Raw genomic sequence first — 27,500 nt, 5'->3', positions numbered from 1 at the left:
TCAAGGTTCATTATTATGTTAGTCTTATAAAGGAAGGAAACCATACTCTCCAAAGAAAATTTTGGCCTGAGGTTGTCCAGTCAATGTATATGTGCCAACGACTTATTAAAAGATTACTTAGACCTTCTAAATCTTTATTTTGTTTCCTTTTCTTCTTTTGTAAAATAATTTTTTAACCCTAAATGGACTTTTCTAAAACTGCTCTTAAATCCGCTGGCCCAGATTTATTTTCCGTTTCTTCCTCTGCCTTTTCTTTTCTCTTTGGACATTTACCTTCTCTCCTTCCCTCTCTGTCTCTCCCATTTTTTCCTTCCTCCTCTTTTGTCTCTTTGTTACATTTACTATTATTAATATAAAAATTAGACTGGGCACAGAGGCTCACAACTATAATCCCAGTGCTTTGGGAGGATGAGACTGGAGGATCACTTGAGACCAGGAGTTCAAGACCAACCTGGGCAACATAGTGAGACCCTATCGCCAAAAATTTTTTTTACAAAAATTAGCCAGATGTAGTGGTGAGCCCCTGTAGTCCCAGCTACTCTGGAGGCTGAAACAAGAGGATCATTTGAGCCCAGGAAGTGAAGGCTCAGTGAACCAAGATTGTACCACTGTACTGCAGCCTGGGTGACAGAGTGAGACCCTGTCTCAAAATAAATAAATAAAGTAAAAATTTTATGTTACAAGTTGATGAGTGTTCATCATAAGAAATTTGAACAGTAATGTCAAAAATTTTATCACTTAGAGAAAAAACTATATTGATTTTAAGAAATGTTTTCATTATAGACTTCTCAGTCCCTCCCTCATTTCTTTTTCTTTTAATTTTTAAAAAATGACACTGACCGCAGACTGATTTTTTTTTTTTTTTTTTTTTTTTTTTTTGAGACAGAGTGTCGCTCTTGTTACCCAGGCTGGAGTGCAACGGCACGATCTCGGCTCACCACAACCTCCGCCTCCTGGGTTCAGGCAATTCTCCTGCCTCAGCCTCCTGAGTAGCTGGGATTACAGGCACGCGCCACCATGCCCAGCTAATTTTTTGTATTTTTAGTAGAGACGGGGTTTCACCATGTTAACCAGGATGGTCTCAATCTCTTGACCTCGTGATCCACCCGCCTCGGCCTCCCAAAGTGCTGGGATTACAGGCTTGAGCCACCGCGCCCGGCAGCAGACTGATTTTTTATAACCTCTTTTTTCTCGCACTTCATATATTGTGGACATTTTTCCATATCATTGAATATTTTTTTCAAAACTTATTTTGAATGGATGCTTAGTGTTGCCTTGTAGTGATGTGCTATAATTTATTAAACCAATTCTGTATCACTGAGCATTCAGGTAATCCTCCCAGCTCTTTTTATTGCTATAAAGAATGCTTAAGGGACATTCTCAAACAAAATAAACTCTGGCTTTTTCTCAGAACAAATTCCTAGAGCTGGGGTGGAAGGTAAGAACGCTTCTCACTTTTCTTGGGTTTGTCAGTTCACAGGAGTCAGATGCTCCCCAACCTCCATGGAGTCAAGAGAGGTTTTCCATGTCTCTCCTTATCTTTCACATTTGCTACTAACCTTGGTCTTCAAGATCCCCTCTCCTGCTTCCTTGGGGAAGCCCTCCCAGGGAGCAGCTGCATGCCTGTAAGTCCACGTTCCTGCTCACTGTGACCTGGGTGAGCAGGCTCCGCAATGCGCTAGAAAACCCTAGCATGGCCAGGTCCTGGCTGGAGTTGCCATGGTGACAGACAAGGACAGCAACCCTTTATCCACCTCCCACCCCAAATCTTCAGAAGCTCTCAAAATTCAGAAGACCCTGGGGAAAATGCCTGCTTTATAAGCTGGGGCAGTTTAACCCTATCCTAAGCAGTGGGGATCCTATGTGGGCAAAGGTGACAGCCAGCAACATTTCACATAGATCTTATAAAAATACCGCTTCTGGGTTTTCCTTTCCTTTGTCTTTTTTTCTTCCCTCTCCTCTGCTTTCAAGAAATACCAAATAATCTTAGATTTCCAAAAATCAATCTAAGCATGCACCCAGGGGACTTACGACATAAGGGTATTAATAATGAGAACACACACCAAACGCAAAAGACCCTTTGAGGCAATCAGGGAAACTGGATAATGGGCTATGTACTAGAGGTTGGAGGATGCCCAAAACAGAAACAAACAAAGCATCCCCAACTCATTAACGTATGATACTGGCTTTATGGTTGTATGAGAATATGTCTATAATTTTCACAGATTATATCCAGGTATGTGCAGATGAAGTGACGTGATATCTTGGATTTGCTTTCAAATAGTTTAGCAAAGAAAAAGAAAGGGAGAGAAAAAACATCGGCGAGGTGGATGTGGCAGAATTTTAATAATACCGTACCTAGATAAGAGGTTCAACAATCCTACTCTTCCTAGCGTGTTTAAAAGTTTTTGTAACCAAAAAATTTAATGAGAACAGTGTTATGTGCTTTAAATACACACTTTCTAACAAAGCATTGAAATGGGCATTATAGAAAAACATCAGCGCTCTTACATTTATTTTGTGACTTCACATGTTCTTCTGAGTTACATGTGGGGTTGCACCAGCATCGTTTCAGGGCTGAAGGTCCCCAAAGGGCTTAACTGAGGCCTGGTGCCCGTTGTTCCATTCCTGAAGCTACAGAGGAGACTCCCTCTCCCTCGATAGCAGTCAGCAGGGACAAAGGCCAAGGAGACCCCTGCCCCTCCCCTCCAGGGTGGGGCCAGCTCTCTCTGTTGGGTCTCAGCCTTAGCATTCCTTACACCTTCCATAATTTAACACTCAAAACTATAGTATTCACACAGAGAAGACTTTTACTGCAGTTTATACACAAGCGCCTGCGAAAGTCAACCTTCTTCCTTCAGCCCTCCTTTGTTCTTGGTTGCTAGGCATTCTATTGCTTATGAGTACAATATTTACTTTTATTTATTTTATTTGCCCTTGTATTTGAAGAGTTTGGGCAGCACCCGGGATGCTGGGGTTGGGGATTTTCTAGGGGATAAAATGCTCCATGAAGCAATTTGTCTCTGTCTGGATCTTAGAGATAGATTATTCCCACACAAGGTCAAGACTCTGACATGGTGCTCGGGTCTCTGCTTAAAGCCGTAATTATGGGTTTCCCACAGGAGAGACAGGAACAAGAGGTTTCAGAACACTGCACAAAAGAGCTAGCCGATCAACTACGCCTCAGTTATTCACACTGAGGGTTTGCTTTGCAAGACAGAGGTTTGTAAAATAAATGCTCATACAAGACTCAAATAATAACACGCAGGTAAAATGCAGAAGTCCTACTCATTGCCCATCCCCGGCGCCCTCTAGTGGTAACTACCATGTACAGTTTGGCCTGTTGACAGTCCCTGCCCTTAAAGAGCTACAAAGTCCTCCGCTGTTTCTCTAGGGACCTATGGGTTGGGGGCAGGGCGTGTGCAAGATAGACAAGCTCCGATTCCTACCCTTAGGCCTCAAAAAGATCTCTGAAAGGTCCCTAAGGAAAGTGCTAAGGGTTTAGTTAGATGCAGAGTTACAGGTTATCATCCTAGTCGTTAAAGAAGGAAATGGTCAGTGAGGACAGACATCTTGAGAAACTCCAGGGAACATTTGAGAAATACTCTGAATGACCCAGGAGGTTTGCATCATAGAGAAGGAAGACTTGCCTGCTCAGGGGAGGGGAAAGGAGAGCAGGACCACAACTGCCATGCCTATAGATGTGCAGAAGACCTGAGTCTTTAGGAATCTTCTGTATACAAATGATACTAATCCATATTGGCTCAGGCAAAAGGAGAATTTATTTATTCAAGCAATTAAAAAGTTCAAGGGGTACATTGAGTTCAGGCATGGCTTGATCCAGGAGCTCCTAGAATGTCAAACAATATCATTATCCCTCAGCCCCTTCATCCTCTTTCATGTTGACTTTATTCTTGGACTCCCTATGGCAGATCAAGACGTGGCCAGCAGCTCCAGGGTCCAACGCTTTTCGGGAGAGAGGTTGTGGAAAAAAGAATACATCTTGTTCTGTCAGCTTCTAAATAAGTCCCGCGATTTACTCTGGTAGGATAAACTTGGGTTATGTGCCAATCCCTGAGGCAATAACTGTCACCAGAGATTGGAATTATGTAAATTGGTCAGCCTGAGTCAGCTCAGAGAGAAGGGGAGGAGGTGTTATTCAAAGGAGATTTGGGTTCTGTTCCCAGAAGAGGAATGCATTGGCGTCCCAAGGCCACCTGCAGAGCGTGGCCTCATGGGGACTCTAAACACATGTGATCTTGCATGCTCTACTTGTAAGAGCCTGTTCCAAAAGGAGCAAAGCCCACAAAAAAAGAGATTCAGTTGAGCAAAGGATCTTCAACCAACCCTGAGGAGCCTGTTGTGCTCCAAGAGTTCCAGGCCAGGGCGGTGATTTAGGAGGGGCCACACCTACTTCAGCCAGTGGCTCCTGGAGCTGGCTGAGGAGGAGCTGGTTGCCTTGTGCACAAATCCAAGCCTGGGGCTTGAGATGACTCAATTGTTCATGCTCTGGAGATGATTAGTCATCCAGAGACACAGGATGTGGAAACCCAGAGAAGCGGTTATTAGAGTTTCTGCCTGCTGTCTGGATGGGCCAGGGAGTGAAGCCGGGGGCCCTGCCGTTGGCCATGGCTAAGGCAGTCACAATCTGAGCAGCGAGGGACACAGAGAATGAGGGTGATGTGCCCTGGAGGCCCCGAGACCCAAGGCCCAGCAAAGAAAGAGGCAGCCACTTTAGGCATCACTATGGGACACACCCAGGAGTGGTGTTGGGGCCAGAAGTCCTAGTCCTGGGTGGTCCTTTCTGCTGCCAGCCTCCCTCATGGGAACTTCTTTAGTCCAGTAGGGACACAGGAGGATAACAGGATCAGGGAGGCTCATCCTGACTGCAGCTTCAAACAAATCTCCTGAAACACTGAAGCATTTTCATTCCTTTCCTTTTTCTGCTCTTCTTCATGGGCCAATTCCTGTCTTCCACTGGAATTGAACAACGTGGAAATAAGGAGATAATGGAGGGAGACTTGCAATTAGTGGGAGTAAAAAAAGAAGAACTAAAGGACTTGGAAGATAACCAGTTGTAGGCTTGAGAGGTACCTTCCTCATCAGGTGATAAAAGGAATGTGTTGATTTTAGTTGACATGGAGAAGGAAACAGAGCAAGCAGCTCAGGACTTCACTGAGGAACCGGCTGGGCAGGGAAGTTCACCTTTTGAGCAGTAGTACTTTTCACTTTATTTAAACCACTTTTTAAACCTTTATTATTTATTATAAGTAATATTTAAACCACTTTGGACAGAAAGTGTCTGATACAGTGCTGTGCCTCCTGAAACTTGGGAGATCACAGAATTTTTAGTCTTGGAGTTGTCACTGTGCGCATCAGATATGACGATACCTTCTTGAATGTACAAAAGGAGACATTCAAACAGCTCTATGCTGGAACTGAATGATTTGGAAATAAGAAGATAATGGAGGGAGACATAATTGTGCCCTAAGCTAGGCATAATTTTTGTTTTCTTAAAGAAATTAACCAGGGAACACTCAGAAAGTAGGAATAAGAGAGAATTTCCTCAACCTGAGACAGGGTGCTGTGGTCTGTCTGTTTCCCCTTAAAATTCATATATTGAAATCCTAACATATGGGATTTCTATTGGGGATGGTATTGGAAGCTGGATAGTATTAGAAGGTGGACATTGGGGAGATGATTAGGCCATGAGGGTGGAGCCCTTATGTATGGGATTAGTGCCCTTATAGAAGAGGCTCAAGAGAACTCCCTTACTCATTTCACCATGTGAGGGCACAGAGAAAAGATCAAATAGAAAGTGGGCCCTCACCAGACACTGAATCTGTTGGCACCTTGATCTTGGACCTCCCAGCTTCCAGAATTATGAAAACTGCTTGTCTATTGTTTATAAGCCACCCAATTTATTATATTTTGTTATAGCAGCCTGAATGAACTAAGACAATGGGCATTTATAAGAAGCCCACAGCCAAAAAAGATAAAAGACTGAAAGCTTTCCCCCTAAAAATCAGGTACAAGAAAAAAATGTTCATTTTCAGTACTTCATTGTACTGGAGGTTTCAGCCAGGGGAATTGGCCAAGAAAAAGAAAGAAAAAGCATCCTGACTAGAAAGGAAGACACAAAACTACCTCCATTTGTAATCTTGTAGAAGATCCTAAGGAATCCCCTAAAAAATATTAGAACTACTACATAAGTTCAGCAAGGTTGCAGAACACAAGATAAGTATATAAAATCAATTCTATTTCTATACAATAGCAAAGAATGATCTGTATTAAGAAAACGATTACATTTCCAGTAGTATAAAAAATAATAAAATACTTAGGAATAGATTTAAGCAAAGTAACATAAGATATATACACTGAAAACTATACACCATTGTTGAAGAATTTCAGAAGAGTTAAATAAATATAAAGAGTTTATGAACTGAAAGACAATATTGTTAAGATGAAAATACTTCCCCAAGTGGTCTATAAATTCAATATTCAATACAAGTTCTATCAAAACTCCAGTTGTCTTGTGAGTATGGCAAGGGGGAGGGAGAGAGGGGACGTGTGTGTGTAAATTGACAAGTGATTCCAAAGTATGAAAATACAAGGGACCCAGAATAGCCAAAACAATCTTGAAAAAGAAAAAAATAATAAAGTTGGAGGATGCATGCAAAGATTTTTAAAACTACTATAAAGCTACAGTAAGCAGACTGTGTGGTAATGGCATAAAGACAGACATAGAGATTACAGTAATAGAACAGAATTGTGAGGCCAATAATATACTCAAATATCTGGCGTCAATTTATTTTCAAGAAAAGTTCCAAGACCATTCAATGGGGGAAAGAATAGTCTTTTCAACAAATAGTACTGAAACAACTATATATTCACATGCAAACAAATGAAGTTGGACCCCCGCCCCACACAGTATACAAAAATGAACTTAAAATAGATCATAGGCCTAAATATAGGAACTAAAACAACAAAACTTTTAGAAGAAAATATGTGTAAATCTTTATGACTTTAGGTTAGGCAATGGCTTCTTAGATGTGACACCTAAAGCACAAGGAACAAAAAATATCGAGATAATCAAATTTAATCAAAGTTTAAAATGTCTGTGCTTCCAAGTATACTATTAAGAAAGTGAAAAGACAACTCACCCAGTGGGAGAAAATATTTGCCCATCATATATCTGATAAGGAAATTATATCCAGAATACATAAAGAACTCTTACAACTCAACAACAAAAAGACAGAAAAGAAATATTTAAAAATAGGCAAAAGTCTGAATAGACATTTCTCTGAAGAAGGTATTTGAATAAACAGTTACCACCTGAAAGAATATTTAACTTCATTGGTCATCAGGGAAATGTAAGTCAAAAGCACAATGAAATATCACTTCACACCCATTAGAATAGCTATAATCAAAAAGGCAGACAATAACAAGTATTGGCAAAGATGTGCAAGAACTGAACCCCTCATAGATTGCTGATGGGAATGTAATAGGGTGTTATGATCTTGGAAAGTAGTCTGAAAATTCCTGAAAAACTTAAACATAAAGTTATCATATGATCCAGCAATTCTATGCCAGGTACAGTATGCTCAAAATAATTGAAAATATATGTCCACACAAAAATTCATACATGTCAACATTATATATAATAGCCAAAATGTCTACCAGCTGATGAGTGGATAAATGAAGCATGGTGCACTCATGCAATGGAATAGTAGCCTTAACAAGGAATGAAGTACTGATACTGATAAACACGAATGAACCTGAGCCTTAAAAGCACTGTGCTCACTGAAAGAAGCCGGACCCAAAAGCCACATATTGTGTGATTTCATTTGCCTGAAATGTCTAGAATAGATAAGTCTGTAGAGACAGGAAGTAGATTAATGGTTTCCTAGGGCTGAGGGCTGTGGTAACATGGGGAAGTGACTACCAATGCACACGAGCTTTCTTTTTAGGGTGATAATAATGTTCTGGAATTAGATGGCAGGGATGGTCACAAAAATTTTGTAAATATACCAAAAATAACTGAGGAAGGTGAAAATTTGGACCACCCAGAGATATGGAGCCCAGTCAGAATTTTTCTGCTGTTCCTTTGTTCTCGATATAAAATGATACTGTATTAAAAATGATATTATATGGCTGGGCGCAGTGGCTCATGCCTGTAATCCCAACACGTTGAGAGATTGAGGTGGGCAGATCACCTGAGGTCAGGAGTTGAAGACCAGCCTGACCAACATGGTGAAACCCTGTCTCTACTAAAAATACAAAATTAGCCGGTCATGGTGGCATATGCCTGTAATCCCAGCTATTCAGGAGGCTGAGGCAGGGGAATCACTTTAACTTGGGAGGTGGAGGTTACAGTGAGCCTAGATTGTGCCACTCCACTCCAGCCTGGGCAACACAGTGACTTCGTCTCAAAAAAAAAAAAAAAAAAGATATGGTACATCTTCTAAATGCCGCCACCCTAGCTTTAGCCCTCTAACTGATAACTGCATGGTGATCAGTTTCTGAATGGATCATGAATTATTTTTTCACATGTGTGACCAGCACGGAACACTTCCCTCTACCCTTACAATGTTTGGTTGGTTACTTCAGGCTCCAAGGGAGAATTGTTTCTTGCCTTTTTCAGCTTCTAGCAGCCATCTGTATTCCTCGGCACATGACTCCTTCCTCCATCTTCAAGGCAGTAGAATAGCATCTTCCAATCTCCCACCATCTATCCCAGAATTCTGCTACCATGTTGCCTTTTCCTCTTCTATAGTCATCTTTCTTCCCCCCTCTCTCTCTGTCTCTTTCTTTCATATTTATAAGTATCTTATAAGGATTCTTGTGATTGCATTTAGAGCCCACCCAGACAATCCAGGATAATCTCCCCATCTCAATCACATCTGCAGAACCCCTTTTGTAATGTAAGGTGTTAGTAACAACTACGTCTTGTTCCAGAAGATAAGCCTAAGAATCTATGGGAGTCATTATTCAGGCACCCACAGAGGTGATGACATGCAGTTGTAAGTCCAAGACCCCACTAGAGGCCTGTGGAATGAGTGAGTCCCTCTCTGAACTTTAGTTGCAACATTACAACCAACTGGCATTACCTTTGGACAAAAGTTTTCCTAGGAATTTTGCCTGCACTGTTGTCCTGTTTGTTGCAATCATGTGAAATTGATCTTTGTGTGGCAGGTGCACACAGACCTTGCCTGGATCTTTTTGAAACCCGTTGTAGATGGCCAAGATTCATTTCTATTTATTTCCCATGCAAAAGGCAAAGTTGCCGGCTGTTTGGTGAGTATTTCGGAACTCTAGCCTGGAAGCTCTGGAACCCTGGCTGCTTGGATAAGCCACAGGTGCGCTGCTTCTCCGTGCAGTGACTCCCGCTGCTGTCCTTTGATCTCTGATGTTTGTTCTGTGCTGATTTTCTCTTGCCTCCCTTGCTTTCTGCTATCCACACATCTCAGTGAGTCGGCTGTGGCTGCCTCTGTGAGGTCCCTATGTTCCTTGAGTTTGCAGCTTTTATTGTGCTGTCAGGACAGGCAAGCAGCTTGTACCACTGTGGGGAAAATATAAAGATAAGCCTTGTGGAGGGGCCTGAGAAAGGGCCTTTCCTGTTCTCTCTTTGCATATTGTGAGTAGACTTTGATATTTCTCTTTTGACACCTGAGATGTTTTGCGGACTTCGTTCCATATTTTCTATAACATCCCAGATACATGAGGTTGCCAGATCGCTGGATTCTGAATAACTGAAGCATACCAGCATCAATCATCCTCTAAGTGAACCCAATGCCCTGAGGCTGCTTCTGGTTTCACCTTGTTCTGGCTACAGAGGTAATAAGTCTCCTACTGCCTCTTCTTGCCGAGATCATTCCAAGCCAGGAAAATAGAGACAAGAGGGGAATGAGAGAGTTCTGTAGAATTTGATCCTCACTTTTCTTGAGCTCTTTGCTCTGCACAAAACTAAAGCAGATGTTTTGCCATCTTTGCCATCTGTTGTGGCTCCAGATGACACCTCTCAGAGGTTCCTGTGACACTTCCAGGTTTGTGGAGCTCCTGCCTCCCTTTGCCCGTGAAGGTCCTTCCACAGCGACACACCAGGGCAGCAGCACGCGCTTCGGCAACCACCGTCCAAATTGATGCGTCCAAGACTACCTGGCCGGAACTCATTGTTGTACTTCCAAACCCTCTTCACGGTAATAATTACGGTCATAGCAGCTGCCATCTCTGGAATGCCCAGCATTGTGCTGAGGGTTAACCACTTACTGTCTTTTCTACCTATGAAAATAACCTTCTGAAGAGGCTAGTAATATTCCCATTTTAAAGATCAGGAAAGTGAGACTCACAGACATTAGCTTGCCAAGCATCCTAGTTATTGAGTGACAGATCTGGGATGTGAATACACCTCTGTCTGGTTTCAAAGCTTATGCTCTTACATTAGCTGCATCTATGGGTGAGACTGCTTCTTAGGACCAAGGGTAATTCTGGAGAGGGGCTCAGCAAGAGGCCACAGTATTCACCTCTTGCAGCAGTCAAGGGAAGCAGCTTTTACATACCGTTTGTAATTCTGCCATTTGTGTGTAAAGCTGGTGAGGTTTTCCATCCTAAGTCTTAGAACTCATGATTTCCTTCGTCAGACTCTCTTTGCCAGCCTGATGCACCTACTAAGAAGATATATCTGAGCCCATTGTAAACTGAACATTGACCAGGACTTTTATTATCTGGGTCTCAAATTCACCCCCTCTAATGGAATGCACAATCATGTTTCAGGTCCCCAGATATCAATTGAGCAATAATCCATGTCCAGCATCTTCAAAATGTTTTGCCATTTACCCTTCTCTAGAGTGCAGCTATCCAAGTAAATGGCTGCAGGTCCCTTTGGAGGAAGGCCTGGGAGATTAGCTTCCTCTTCAGTCAGTCTTGCCCTGAGCTTCCTGATGAGCCATCCTTGGCTTATTTTAGTTGTATAAATTGAGCAATAATACTTTGTTGGCTGCTTGTTTTTCCCCTTGAATGCAAATTTCTTTTTACCATTTCTATAGCTCTCTGTGGGTGAGATCCCCCCTGGCTGTCACACTCACTTTGCTGCCCCTTATGATAATTACATTATGATAACTACAGACACCTTGCATTGAACAATAAGTATAACCTCTAACAGTCCCATAGTTACTAGGGAGCCCCGTTCTGTATCGGCTACCTTTGGATATCATGCAATAGTCTTGGCCTTCAGAGAAGAGCTCCCACTGAGTTTCTTCATGATACCTGCCCTCACACCAGCATATTTTTCTTGCTTTGGCAAATGCAGCGTTATTCGAGACCCTCTTATAAAAACCTATCAGCCGTTCGGTTCTCTGCCCTTGTGTGGTGTATCCACTCTAGCTTGCCTATTTCCTGAGCCTTCCCATCTCTTCTTTCCCCATCCTCCATGATCTGACATCGCCATTTGACTTGGCATCACATTTTCTAAGCTCCCAACTCCTGGGGTCCTTGCCAGGATGTTAAATGTCGCGCCAAAGGAGAGTTCTTCCATAGCCATACGGTTTCCCCATCAAGCTTTGCCTTCCAGCCCACTTTGTTCAGCACTCTCTCTAATCCCTCCTGCACATGCTCTTGTGGCCTTGTGGGACATGCTGGCTGGGTCCCACAGCTCTCCGGGCTGTAGTCCATTCCCTCCCTTTAGCAGGTTTACACTTTTCTGGCTGGATTATGTTGTGGCTTCACCTTACTTATGGGTCTGGTGGCCAAGAGTAGATTTATGAGGGAATAGGGAGGGAGTTGTCATCCATTGTCTTGCAAAGCAGAACCTCATCATCATCTTCATGCAAAAGCAGGCATTAGCCTTCAAGGAGAAGAGTGGGGTATTGTTCCAGGCCTAGAGAATTCCAGGGGATCTGGGAACTTGAGATGTTTTAATATATAAACCCAATATCCCCATCCCACTCTTTCCTAATCACAGAACTGACTTTGGCCTAGCAGACTGCCAGGACTAAACTTCAATGTTGCTTTGAGCGTTTCTACGCTTATAGTTAAACCTGGGGCCTGCTTCTCAGCTGTATCTGCCCTTCAGTTACAGAAGATAATCGTCTTTTCATAGGCTTCACATAAAAGCTAATAGGTCCTCTGGTTTGTATACCTTGCCTTATATTGCTGTTTAATCACTTAGTCTTTTATTAAATTTTTCCAGTGACTTAAAAGCTTCTAGCAACAACTATCTGATTCCATAGTTCTTATAATTACTATTTCCCCCAAAACTCTTAAACAACTGAGATCTCACATCTGCTAGAGCAGTTTCTTCCCAGGTATCATGTCCTAGTTCACCACCAGTGAAATTTTTAACAAGGGAATCATAACTGCAAGTGCTTACCACAAGTGATGAGAGCCTCATTGCCGCAGCTAGCAGGTGACAGCTCCAACATGCTGCTGGGTCCAACGTTCATAAGTCAAGTTCCACAGCAAACAGACTGTGTGCAGGAGGTTTCCTGGGAGTGGTCTCAGTACCAACCCCTGCGAGGGCTGAGGGAAGCAGAAGTGGGCAGGGGGGATAAAGTATGATCCAGTTGCAAGAACAGCCTCAGCCAATCCCGTGGGGATCTCTGGAACTGGACTCTTTCCAGTTGAGGCAAAAGGGCTGGAACCTTGTGCCCCTTCATCAACGAGTAAGAGGATGCAGGCTGCCTCCAAGTAAAGGATGCATCTTTGGGTGAGACTGCTCCTTAGGACCAAGGGTAATTCTGGAGAGAGGCTCAGCAGAGGCCACGGTATCGACCTCGTGCAGCAGCTAGGGGAAGTGGTGCTCCCATCCTGATGGCACATCTGGGCGGCGTGTCCCTTCACTTTTTCTCTCCAACGAGAAAGAGCAGAAAAGAGATTTTTTAAAAAAAACTAGCCTCTTTGTCTATTTTTTTAAGTGATTGTTCTTGTGATTGTAATTTGTAACCTTAATATAAAATGTACTGAATCCACCTTCTACCACATCAGATATAAGGTTTTAACTGTATGTTCACATTTACCCGCTTCTCCATTTTTGATGCTATGATGCCGTATATTTTACTTCTATACATGCTATAAACCCCATAGCATATTGCTATTGTTTTTGCCGTAAACAATTACCTTTTAAGGAAATTAAGCAATGATGAAAAACAGTCTTTCATAGTGCCTTGCGTATTTGCCCTTTCAGGTGCTCTGCATTTCAGTATCAGTAGAGATACCTTGCTGATCTTGTCAGTAGTTCAGCTAAGAAGAGGTTAAATTGTGATTCCAGATGCCCTTGGCTCTTCATGAGCTGAACTCTGGGATTCTGAATCCAAGCACCATGGGGCGTGTTTGCCAGTTTCTCTTCTACTGCCACCTTCTCAACAAAATTTGGGACTGGGTATAGTCGAGGCGGGCTGAATTACTGGGCTGAATGCTTTGTTTGGGGCTCCTCCAGATGCCATCTACCCCACCAGCTGGCACAGTCAGGCTCAGCTGAGTCTCCCCAACCCTGCAGAGTCTCCCTGGCTCCAGCAGGACCCTCCTCCATCCTCTAATACAGGGATCTGTCTCCCTTCCCCACTATAGAAGCTGCTCACCATAACAGGCTCACTTCTCTCTGGAGTTCAGGTCATCCAAGATTTCTTGCCTCTCATTGCTCTTAACAAGCCTGGTAGAAAAGCACACTTTTTATTTTTGTCCCAGTTTTTCTTGTGGTTCTCTGAAAGACAAAGGTCTTTCCCATTCTCTTATGTTCTAACCAGAAGCAGAGGTCCTCTGCCTGTTTGCTCTTGCTCTCTTTCCTCCCGTATCAATGGAATGGTGTGAGGAGCTGGTATGGATCATATCATATTATGAGCCAGGAAGATCACAGGGCTCTAGTTTATCAAAAGCCAGTGGCTGGGATGCTCGATGGCTCACTCCTGCTTGGAATGATCACTCCATCTCCCTTCATCTAAAGGGAAACTCCAGTGGAATCACCAGAGCACATACAGCATTGCAGGTGAGGACAGCTGCGTCTTATCTGTACTTGTTGCTGTCAAACCACTGTGAGGTTTAGAGTTCATCACAGACCCTTTAGACTTCCATGTGCTCATCTGCAAAGTAAGGAGTTCCTGCTATGCTACCTTAGGGAATAATTCAGCTAGAGCAGTTTAAGATTCTAGCTCAGCTTTTGCATGAAAAAAAAAAAAAAAGAAAGAAAGAAAGAAAGGAAAAGAAAGGAGCCGGGCACAGTGGTTCACACCTGTAATCTCAGCACTTTGGGAGGCCAAGGCAGGCAGATCACTTGAGGTCAGGAGTTGAGAGCCAGCCTGGCCAACATGGTAAAACCCCATCTCTACTAAAAATACAAAAATTAGCTGGGCATGGTGGTGCACCCCTGTAGCCCCAGCTATTTGGGAGGCTGAGGCGGGAGAATCACGTGAACCCAGGAGCTGGAGGTTGCAATGAGCTGAGATCGTGTCACTGTACTTCAGCCTGGGTGACAGAGCAAGACTCTATCTCAAAAAAAAAAAAAAAAACAAAACAAAAAAAAAAAAAACAAAACAAAACAAAACAAAAAAAAACGGCATTTGGTGATATCTGAGTTCCGGTAATGTGAGAGGTTTCAGTCATGCTATGTCCCTCTTAACTTGTGATGAAAATGTACACACAAGGCACTAATTCTTTATTTTTACAAAATAAGATGGTGGCTAATTTGATTTGAATGGTCCAGTCTGTGAGTGAGCTTCATGATTTTTAATCCAATTAGTGTTGGAGATACTTCTAATTCTAAGGGTATCCGGTTTCTGCTTATGGTATAAATACTATTTCCTAATGACTCATGTTTCAAGAAGGGAGAAGCTGGGGCCTATAGTCAATAAAAGGGGTCTGTTTATATGGTTGCTTCGTTTTCTGTTATTAAACCCAAGTGGCAGATATCGTGGGTCTTGCTTTTAGCTCAGATTTCAATAAGCAGCAGAAAACTCCAGACAATTTTAACTTGAAAGTTCGCCATACAAAATAGCATCATTTCTCAACCGGGTCTCAAAACATCCTGCTTGAAGGTAAACAAAAGCTGCCACCATGACCACCATGCTGGAGAACATTCTGGAAGTCTCAGTCCAGAGGTCAGTGGTCAGTAAGCAGTGGGCCAGCTCTTGATTTGATCTGAGTTATACAGGCAGCTAAACTCCAGAGCCTGATTCATCCCATCCTTGCAGCTCTTCTCCTTCTGCTAGACCTCAAAGTCGGCCTGGACCGCTCTCCAAATAAGTAATATTTTTACTGAGAAAATTGTGCCCCAAATCAAATATTCAGCTCTGTTTTAGTTGGCACTACATCCATTTAATACTCTGAAAATTCTGAAAAGAATGTGTTTGTAGTAACATCATGGTGCAATTTTCACACTTAAATTTTTTTCATCAGTAAAACTCTTCATCACTCTCAGGGTAATTTAGTAATAAGAAACTTTCCTGTCCTTGGCTCTTGTTGATAAAAGTCACACAAAACCATCTTAGACATAACACAAGTTGTGCCCTATTGCCCTGAGATAAATCAGCCTATGATCCAATTTTTATGTGACAGGAAAGTGAAAGGAAAACAGAGAAAGGTGGAAATGATCAATAGGAAAACACTTTGCAAGAGTCCATCTGTTTGAGGACATGGTTTTTTGAGCTGTGATCTGGCTCATATGATTGGGGAATAAAGTTTGTTATGAAGTGCAGTCTTGTTGAGCATTGTTCAGAGGGGAATGTCACTAAGTACTTCTGATGTTATTTCACAAGATGGAATTTAATATCTCTGCTGCTCAGGCTCTCAGGTGACCAGAAAAAAATTGGGAAGATGAATCTTTCATATTTCCAACAGGAAAAAAAATTCCTGGGGCATCTTTACTCACGTTGCTCTCTGTAATTAATCTGGCTCTGTATATTCAATTAATTATGAAACATACAGGAGCCAATCATAACACTATAAATAAATTAAAAACAAACGCTGTCCCATCAGTGAAGAGTTGTCGCGGAGCATGAAAAACATACCTCTGTTAAGAAAGTGGAAAACAGGGTGACAGGGAGTGGCCTTAAAATAATTTTTATTTTTGGAATGCTCTAGGAAAATAAAAAGAATATTGAATGTTGGATCTGGGCTCATGGCAAGGGGGTAGTGACAAGATTATTTCTTCTTGGCGCTTCCAGGAGAGGGAGTTAATTGGATCTGTGGTTTTTAGATTTAGTTGGTGCTTCTGGCATGGCTGCTGGATGGAGTGGGTTCTTGGGTCCATTTTCTTGCTGGGTCCTGTGCCCAGTTCCACAGTATGAGAGGAAAAGATTCTGCAGTTCATCAGTGCTCAGCATGTTTTGACAGCCTGATGCAATGAGACACACATTTATTTCAGCAACACAGAAAATGTAGATGCCACCGGGCACCAGGGGAAAGGTCCTTTTGTGCAGACCCAGATCTCTACTGTTATCTACACTATTATCTCAAATCCAAAAGGCGAAGTGAGGAGGAGAGAAGATACAGTTAGAAAATGAAGAATACAAACTCCAACCATGCAAGTCGGGTGACCCGGACTGGGTCTTCATTTTCTTACTAATAAAGGGATATAGCTACAAGAGATCATCTCAAAAGTTACAATCCCCCCCTCCTGCAAATCTCCTAGTCTAGAAGTAGATGAAAATTCTTTTTTATTATTAGAAGGTTAAAGTCCATGTGTATTAAATACCCTAATATGATAACACAGCTATTTTTATAAATTGCAGACTTTAATTGACCTTTATAATTCAAAATTAATGATTCTAGAAAAATATTTATAATCCATTGAAAATATAAATAGCTAATGGGCATCCTGATTGCATCCGAATTCCTGGGTAAGTTGTAGAGATGAGAAAATTCTTTCGTATTGCTAGTTTGCAATTTGCACCATTAGTACACTTTCTCCTAGGTATGAGTGACTGCCTTATCCAAACAGTTCAACCCTCTAAATGTTCAACACAAACTAAAGCAACCAAAGACAAAAAAATAAACAAACAATAAGAAAGCAAAACAAGGGGGAAATATAACCCAAATTATTGCCTCTTACATCATCCTCAAACAAGAGTATGCCTTCAGCTGTTTCCTTTAAAAATTCAGACATTTCTAGTGTTTTGCATTTGATCACTCCAGACACTGGGGAAGGATGAGAATGGGAAAAATGGATTCCTTCCAACTTACCTCTTTCAAGGGAGATTCCAGCAGGGCACCTGGTGGAGTTTCAGCAAGAAGCTGGCTTTCCTTGACTCTTTCCCCTTTTCTTCCCTCCCCATATCCTTGACTTTACTCCAGGAAATATAGAGTACAGCATGATTTCTCTTTGAGGCAACCATGAAGAAAATTTGTAGAAAATTGTAAGACTTTGCATCTAATTCCAATGTAGCCATTCAGGAGCCTTGTGACCTGTGCCAGTGATCTCTGGGACTCAGTTTCCCCACCTACGAAAGGAAAAATGGAGCTATTTGAATGGTCTCCAAGGTTTCATACAGTTCCAACATTCCTTGGCTCTGATTAATTATAAATTTTTTGGCAAGTTTCTCAGAGATTTATCTTGTTTTCTAGAAGGGTTAAAAAAAAAAACCAGAGATACGAACTTCATATTATGTAAAGCTGTAAGTTTGGAGTAGTCTTTGGTATATCTCTTCGCCTCAATAAATAAAACTCTTTAAAGATAATTATTATTTGAAGTAAATTATTGAGCTAGTTTAGAGTTAATTAAGAAAGAAACATATCGGCACTTAAGTATTTGCTAATTCCAAGATGACCGAGGTTTTAAATATTTAACTTGTAAATATTATGATTCAGACAAACATAACTTTATGAACAAGGAAGTTTAGGAGATTAAAATCCAGGAACACCATGCTGCAGTTGGGTCACGTTATACATTGTGCAACCTTGTGAACTCATATTCATTGTTTGGGACAAGAGACTCCAATTAAGAATGCATGGATTTTGGTTGTGGTAGCCTGTTTCTTCAGATTGCTGTTCATCCTTGTTCCTTCCTTTGCACTTTAAAAATTCTAGACCAATGTTTAGAGAAGCTTCCCCAAATATCAAGTCCCTCGGTACCACTTCCAATAGGATTTGGAGCACTGATACTTTAGTTACCTGAGTACCACTAGACCCTCACATTAAGTGCAACTGTTTGTCATCCTGTGCCAGTTTCTCATGCCTCTCAGCTCCAGATTCACCCTTCATTGCCCGGCCTTGGAGAATGGAGAGAGCCCTTTAAATATGTTACCTTTTCCAGCTGGTATTATACCAGGCTGTGTTAGTGGAAGGTGCTGGAGAGACACTGCAGAAGGAAGGGGTTTTTCTTGCTGGTTCTGGCAGCTCACTTGTCTCTTGCACCTGGCAGGGCTTCTCTAGTACCAGGTTTCTGGTGGCACCAAGGGCTTCAGCACTGTCCAGCACCTGCAGTAAAGGTGACTTCCTGAGCCCCAAGCCTCTGTCAGTATATGGTCAGCAGCACCCAGTGGCCAAGATCTTTGCCGTGTCTCCCCCCAGGGCAATCTCATAGTCTGGTGTCTTGTGTCATAGAGACGTCACTCTGTGAATAGCTTTCCCTGGCACTCTGAAGGGAAGATTTCCAGCCAGTTCTTCTTGCATGACACCACAGCAGCTTCCCTGCCATCTGGTGAGCCATGGCCATGCCTTCTCCATCAAGGTCTGGAATTCAGCCCTGAGAGTGAGCTGGGTGAGGTGGAGGCTGTACCTTGGGCTCTCTCCATAAGCCCTAGGTGTGGCAACTGCTCCTTACACCAGCCATTCCTATTATTTCTTAGAATTCTGTTTATCCAGTAGTAGCCCATCCTCATGACTCTAATCTGATTTTATAGTTAATAAATCTCTACATTACACTTATCTTATTTAAATTACTGTGTGGTTTCTGTTTCCTGATTGGACCCTGACAGATAAACATCCCAACGTGAAAACTGACTTGTGTTTATGGAAAGATTGAGAGAGAGAAATATTTTAAACTGTAACAAATATAGTTAAATTCGTTGCTCATTTTTTAATGTTGCGTGGCTAGTTTTGGTGTAAATTCTCTTCATCTTGTATTACTGTCGATTAGTTTGCTAGGGCTGCCATAACAATAGACCACAGGCTGGGGGGTGGGAGTGGAGGGTGAGTTATGAGGCTTAAACAACAGAAATGTATTATCTCACAGCTCTGGAAGCTGGAAGTCCAAGGTTAAGGTATCAGGAGGTTGGGCATCTCCTGAGGCTCCTTTCCTTGACTGGCAAATGTCTGCCTTCTTGATGCGTTCTCACATGACCTTCTCTGTGTGCACACATCCCTGGTATCTTTCTGTGTATTCAAGTTTTCTCTTATAAGGGTACCAGTCAGAATAAGGTTGACTGTTACCGCCTCATTTAACTTAATCATATCTTTAAAGGCCCTGTCCAAATACGGCCATATGCTAAAGTACCAGGGGATTAGAGCTGCAACACACAAATGGTGGAGGGAGACAAGTCAGCCCATATCCTACTGTTCTTTTCTTTTCTAACTTTGGTATTAGATATCAGTCATGTAGAAGTAACTCTGCAGTAGTGAGAAGATTGACAGACTCGGTCTTGGAAGACCTGAGTTTGGGCCAAAGTTCCACTACTCACCAACTGGGCAAGTGGTTGAATCTCTTGCATCTCTGTTTTCTCATCAGTTAAAGAGGCTTAAAGGGGCAGAACAGGGATTCAATGAGGTCATGCCAATTAAAGTGTTTTAGAACCTACAGAGGACTTCATAAAATGTGAGGCATTCCTTGGTAGGTGTATGAAATCACACATTTTCTAAAAACTCTCCCATTACATTTCATACTTGATACTCATTAAAAGTCATTGCCAACCTATTAAACAGGTGTTAAGTATAAATGATTTGTATAGCCAAAACCTCTTTGGTTTAATGGCCATAGGAAAAATTTCTCTGGTCTCACAATTATCTCTGTACACACCAGGTCATCTTAATCAAACCCAACTTTTGAATTAATTATTGCATTATCTCTTGTTTTCTCATCTTTTACAGAAGTAATAAGTAATTCATTTAAAGACTTATGAACTTATTTAATTGACTTAGCCTTAAGTTTTAGAAAAGATAGAAACTACATGGTCTTTAGAATGACAGCCAGTAAAATTTTTGGCAATTACAATATTCACTAAAACCTGGTGCTCATTTTACCCAATATCATGGCATCCCCTTCACCACGTAATTCAGTGCCTGTAGTCAGTCATCCTGCACAGCAAGAAACTGAGGAATCAAGTGTCATTGTCTTGTTCAGGTCCTAAAGAAAAGGAAAACTCTCACTGTTTGGGAGTTTTACATGCAAGGTACATTGCACAAATATATGATTTAATCCTTACAACAGCCCTAGGAAGCAAGTATTGTTATTAAACCCATCTTAGAGATAAGGAAACTGAGGCTCATAGAGAGTAAATAATTTGTCCAGAGTCATGTGGCTATTAAGTAATAGATCAGAGATTAGAGCTTAGGCCTGCCTGACTCTGCTCTGTTACTGCAGGTCTTATCTCTTCTTTTGATAGCCGGAAGTTATTTACAATGGTCTCAATTTAATAGTACTATTAGTGGTACAATTGTCATTGGTTACAAAGCAATTCGCAATTTAATCTAATTGAGTGTGAATTATACAATTCTCCAGTGATTAGCTTCATAAGCATTTTCAGGCTACATTACAAATATTAAAAGTTAAGTGCTGAATCAAAAAAAAAATTTTGGCAAATATTCAATCCTATGCTATAATAGCACCAATTGGCCATTTGCCTCTTGTACATACATAAGCATTATCTACAGTGATATTTGTTCTGTCGCCTTTTCAGTTTTCACTCTGCCATCTGTGTATGCATTAACTTCATCTGTAGAGCAAGTTGTGTTCATATATTTACCTAGTAAAGGAAAAGGCACGATAACTATTTGTTTTCCTTTTCAACTTTTATATCAGACTCAGCAGCTGAGAAATAGCATACTTTCTAAAAAGTTTAGTTCTTTTTCAAGTTTGTGCTAGATCTTTAAAAGGCTCCACATTTAACCCTTCATAGCTTTACTTTGAAATCTCATTGGAACAATCTGGAAGAGTGATCTAATTTCAAAAGGAAAACAGGAAAAAGAAAAATCAAACTTTACTGAAATTGCAGAGGCAAGTCATGAGGCTCAAAGAGAAACTGAATGAGACTGTCATTCCTTGAATAATGAGAAGGAGGAAATGATGTCAATTTAGTAGGACCATTCATGGGGAACCATTCTCCTTTGAGGGAGTTCTTCCCTTGCAGGGCTTTGCAGCTCAGTTATTTCAGCATTAACTTCACTCCCTGATAGATAGGTTCCTTAAGATCAGAAATTGTTTAACTCAACCATATTTCCTATTTGTTATCTTCTCTCAATTGCCTTAATATGGCTAATCACTACCTCTAACTGGACTATTATAGTGGCTTCTAGAAGAGCTTCCTGCCTCCAGTCTCTTCAGTATGACCTCCTGTCCACACTACAATATGATCCAGTCCTAAAACTGCCCCATCTGATGCCACATTTCTCCTCAGATGCCATCTGAACTCCATCACTGACGCCGAGGGCCTTACAAAATTTGGCCAAAACCAAATACTTTCTTAACCATGTCTCCCACCATTTCTAATCTTTCCGTGATGCCTCCCCCTGCAACCTGAGGAGTAAACAAACAAGAGGATGTAATATTGAGGAACATGCAATGGCCTGGCGGAAACGTCTTTGGGCTGAGTGCTCAGAGGAGACCTCTTTGAGGACGTAGCATTTGTATTGAGATGTTTGGGAGCTGACCATGTGCAGAAGTGGGGAAAGAACGTAAATAGGCAGATGGAAGTTCAAATGCAAAGGCTGTGTGAGAAGACAGAGTCTGGTCTTCTTATATGAGTGTAATGGAGATCAGTGTGCCTGGAGTGTATTAAGAACAGGAGCTGCAGCTTAGGCAGGAGGCAGGTCCTGGAGGAGCTCTTCAGCCTTAAGGAAAGGACAGTGGTGAGCCCTTGAAAGTGGGACAGTGAGATGACACAATCCACATTTAGAAAAGACCATCGTGGCTGCTGGGCAGAGCGAAATGAAGGGAGGTCCAGTTTCAAACAACTGTTTTTCTAAGTCACCTTCCTGAACACAATTGGTGTATATATGAGGAGTTATTTCTTGTTCAGCACATTGTGAGGAGAATCACAATGTTTATCTTTCTTTTTCAGGGTCCGCATTTTGAAATGTCCATGGAGTAGGCAGTTGTCAAGGTACTTATTCGAAACTATATTGTAATTTTGCTAACATTTTCTTTGTAGAGTCATAAAGCCATTGCTAGCACTTGTAATCATCTAGAATTAAACATGCAGTAAGTACCTACTGTAACTGGACATGGAGCTTGGAGGTTACAGAGACAAACAAAGGTGATTCTTATCCTAGAGAGACTTAGAGCGTAGTAGGCTAGCATTGCTCCCAGGGGCCCATGTTAAAAGTTCTGTTGATACCTCATCATAAGACTCTTAATGAACCATACATTTTAGCACTTGATAACATTCTGACACTGTATTATTTATATCAGCTTATAATGTACTATGACTATCAGGTGATATTTTCACAGCACAATCATATATTTTTCTATATTTTCCAATCCAATCTATGCAGTTGGTTTTTCCTTTCTCATACTTGGCCTCAGTGATTCATTCTTCTTGCTTCTGGTGACATTTCTAAGGATATTCATACAATTGAATCTTAGCTGAAAATAGCTTAAGATAACTTTAGAGAAGTCTTTCCCCACATAATAAAAAATTGTGTTAATTAAGTAGTTCCAGGAGTGGGGTTGACTGTTGACTACCACAGTAATATGATAGGTTTCTTCTCAGTGGTCAACCTTAGTCTGTTTCTTTTTTTTTTTTTTTTTTTTTGTTATATATATATATATATATTTTTATTGCATTTTAGGTTTTGGGGTACATGTGATGAACATGCAAGATTGTTGCATAGGTACACACATAGCAGTGTGCTTTGCTTCCTTCCGTCCCCTCACCTGTATCTGTCATTTCTCCCCATGCTATCTCTTCCCACCTCCCCACCCCCCACCCCTCCCCCATTTCCCCCCAACGGATCCCAATGTGTAGTGCTCCCCTCCCTGTGTCCATGTGTTCTCATTGTTCCACACCCGCCTATGAGCGAGAATATACGGTGTTTGATTTTCTGCTCTTGTGTCAGTTTGCTGAGAATAATGGTTTCCAGGTTCATCCATGTCCCTACAAAGGACGTGAACTCCTCGTTTTTGATGGCTGCGAATGTGGGACTATACTTGGGTTTGAGAACAGACTCGAGATTTGCAAGGACTTTGGAAACTCTGAGGCATGTGCCCCACAGTTAAAAAAACATACCTTAGATGAATCTTAAATTCAGCTGATTAAAGAAAAAAATAAAAAATAAAATTATACCTCAGACAAGTAGCCTATTTTTGAGAACACTTAGCCTTTCTATTCACAACCACATTTGTTGCATTTGGCTCTAGTAGGAAAAATTAAAATCTTGTGTTTGTCAGCAATGAGGCCAGGATGCCTATACCCCAAGTTTAAATATCCAGGAATCGTCCCGTGGTTTGCTTTTATTGTTCATAAAGTCATCAGAGACAAACCACCTAAGTGGTTCCAGATGTTGAATCAACAAGGCCTTTCTTCACAAACCTACATGTAAAAAGTACATTTATAGGCCCAAGAAAAGGCTCGGAGGATTGCATTCTTAAAACAGATTAAATGTGGGATGTCTAGCCTTGCAGATGGCAGGGCTAGGTGACATTTACCTTTCTGTGGTCACTTGAGGCTTCATCTTGTAATCCACTCTTCTCTGCTCTAGTTGTTAAGGAGAAAGCCCAGCATTTGGTGGGCCAAGTCCAGAAGACAGGGCTGTTTTCAGACAGCAAGGCTCTCTAAAATTTTAACAAGATTACTTGAGGGCAACACGGCAAATGAAAATTTCTCCACATTGGCTCAAATACTGAAGAATATAGAGACATAAATGTGGCTTACAGTTATTAAAGTCCTTTCCATTTCACTGCTATTTTGGCAAAGAGGCTAACATCATTCCAGGCACCTTGCTTTGTGAGTTGGCTACTGAGAGTAACACTATATAGAGGTAAGAAATGTAACTTGCATGGGCCTGGGGCCAGGAGGTTAGAATTTGTTGCCATAAATCTTAAAACTACTGAAGGTATCTTATATTCAAGTTTGTCTGGCACAGCCAAAAAGTGAAAGTTCTGATATCCAGAGTTTCTACATGGCTATAATACATAACCTTACTGAGTGGCAAAGAATTTTTATGGCCACTGGCAAGAATCCAAACAAAGATTCAACTATCTCCCCACAAGATATTTCAGTGGAGTGACCCAAGTTATTCAAGTAAGGTTCTGGCTCATAAATCTGAGGTTAGAATAATAACATTATTCTATGTCGTAAATATTGTATTACAATCACCAGAAGATAGAAGCATCTATATTATTTGCACACAGTGTTACTCCATTGTCAATTGATGAGTTATCATGATGATCATGTAATTTCACGTACTAAATTTTAGATTTAGTACTAGATTTTAGCAGTAGCTAAAATCTAACATTTCTTGAGAGGTGATTATGCGTCAAACATGGTGGTAAGTGAACTTCTAACGTTATATTGTTTAAGCCTCCCGAGTCACGTAATGAAGTGGGTGCTCTTGACAAATGAGGAAGCGAAGGCATGAAGCAGTTTTAAGTAATTGCCCAGAGTAACCAAGTGATGGAGTTCTCATTCAAACCAGCCCCATGTTCTCAAGCCACACACTGTATTCCACACTCAAGGCTTCTGTCAACAATGATGGCAATTAAAAAAGAAATCTTGAGCATTTAGAAATATTAAAGACATTTAAAAATCTATCAAGAATAATGGAAGGAATCTCACATAGCCACCCTCCAAGGTTAAGAGATAAATATTGCCAGCACAGTTAAATCTGTCTTGTATACCTCCCTCGATCGCCTTTCCTGCCCTCCTAGAAGTTACTCTCCTAGAGGTAACTTTTACCCTGAACTGGATTCTTCTCATTCTCATGTATTGCTTTCTACTTTCACTACATCAGTGTGTATCCTTATTCTATATAGTATGGTTTTATATGTTTATATGAATGATACATCATACTTGAGGTGTTTTTTTTTTACAACTTTTTTGCTCAATATTGTATGTGATAGTTAATTTTACGGGTCAACTTGACCGGATGCGGGTTGCCCGGATAGCCAGTTAAACATTATTTCTGAGTGTGTCTGTGAGGATGTTTCCAGATGAAATGAGCATTTGCATTGGGGGGGTCTCAGTAAAACAGACTGCCTTCCCCAGAATTGGTGGTCATCATCGAATCTGTTGAGAGCCTGGATAGAAAAAAAAAAAAAAAAAAACAGGAAGGAGAAATTTGCTCTTCCTTTTCCCCCTGCCTCACTGCTTCAGCTAGGACATCTCGTCTCATCATCTGCTCTGGGACTGAGGTTTACACCATCAGCTCCTCCAGTTCTCAGGCCTTCAGATTCAGACTGATACTACACCATTTCTGTTCCCCGCTGAGTCTCCAGCTTGGAGATGGTAGGTGTATTAGTCTGCTCTCATGCTGCTGATAAAGACATACCCGAGCCTGGGTAATTTATAAAGAAAAAGGGGTTTAATATTCTCAGTTCCACCTGGATGGGGAGGCCTCACGATCATGACGGGAGGTGAAAACCGTGCCTTATGTGGTGGCAGGCAAGAGAGAATGAAAGCCAAGTGAAAGGGGAAACCCCTTATAAAACCATCAGGTCTCATGAGACTTACTCACTAGCATGAGAACAGTACTGTGGAAACCACCCCCATGATTCAATTATCTCCCACTGTGTCTCACCCACAACACATCAGGAATTATGGGAGCTACAATTCCAGATGAGATTTGGGTGAGAACACAGCCAAACCACATCAATAGTTCATGGGACTTCTCAGCCTCCGTAACTGTGTACGCCAATTTCTCATAATAAATTTTATACACATACAAACACACACACACATTGTATGAATATACATATATAATACTTTTATATTATAGTATGTATATGCTACATAATATATATTATATGTATGTAATAAATATGTATATATGTAATATGTATATATTACATAATTATGTAATTATATATTACATAGCACATGCATACCTTTTAATAAAGAGAAACAATAAGTTATATATGTATATGTAATATTGCACGCATATATATTATATACATATATAACATACTGATTCTCTTTCCTTGTTTCTATGAAGAAATCTGATTAATACATTGTATTATTATATTTGTGGGGTTTCTTCATATTAATGTGTGTGGCTGTAGCTCTATTTACTTTCACTATATGAGCATACCGTATTTTCTTCATTTCTCCTCTTATAAAAGACACCTTCCCATCAAGCACGTCAGTGATCTTCACACCACTTTCTGTGTTTACCAGGACTGGTATCAGTGTCATTGTTTTGGTGATAGAGAAACTCAAGCTTAGTTCAGTGCTTTCTCCAAGGTCACAGCCAGAAAGTGGTAGAGGCAACCCTCAAAATCAGTTCTCCATGGTCTGGGGCTTTCTCTTCTGCTGAATGCTGATCTTTTGAAATGGTGCTCTAAAAGGCCATGCTAAAGTCCCCCTGCTAGGGCTTTTTTCTGGCTATCTTTGAGTGTATTTTTCTTTCTGAGGTTAGAACAGTGCAAGGAATCCCACTTGGGGCTGAGTCCCCATGATGCCTCCTCTCCCACGCTCTTGAAGGATGCTGAAGGCAGAAGCAACATGCAGTATCTTATCCCAGTCATTACACCTGAAGGTCCTAATAGCTGTGCAGCAGTGAAGACAGCACTTCCCATCTTCCCACCTTCCCTCGGGTGGGTCTGGGGCAGGGTACTTCATTAGTATTTGTAAAAGATTCCTTTAAAAAAATCCAAAAACTGTGATGATTATGATTTCTACCCTCTAGATGCCATTAGTGCCCTGCCCCTTCCAGCTGTAAAAACCAAAAAATATCTCTGGGCATTGCTAAGTATTCGCTGGGGGACAAAATTGCCCTGGTTGAGAATCTCTGCTATACTCATAAACCAAATCTTTTATCTGGACTTTTAAAAGAAAATGAAAACTTGGTGATTTTATAGGAGATTACAATGACAGCACCCTCCCACCTACGCTTCTGTTAGCCTTAAAGCACAAACTCCTTTAGTAGAGATTCTGAACTTTTTTTTTTTTTTTCCTGAGATGGAGTCTTGCTCTGTCACCCAGGCTGGAGTTCAGTGGCTCAATCTTGGCTCACTGCAACCTCCACCTCCTGGGTTCAAGCAATTCTCCTGCCTCAGCCTCCTGAGTAGCTGGGATTACATGGTACTCGTCACCATGCCCAGCTAATTTTTGTGTTTTTAGTAGAGACAGGGTTTCACCATGTCGGCCAGGCTGATCTCGAACTCCTGACTTCGTGATCCTCCCGCCTCAGCTCCCAGAGTGCTG

The sequence above is a fragment of the Saimiri boliviensis genome, chromosome 12 (genome assembly GCF_048565385.1).
Source record: "Saimiri boliviensis isolate mSaiBol1 chromosome 12, mSaiBol1.pri, whole genome shotgun sequence".
Taxonomy (NCBI): Eukaryota; Metazoa; Chordata; class Mammalia; order Primates; family Cebidae; genus Saimiri; species Saimiri boliviensis.
This window is presented reverse-complemented; position numbering follows the sequence as displayed.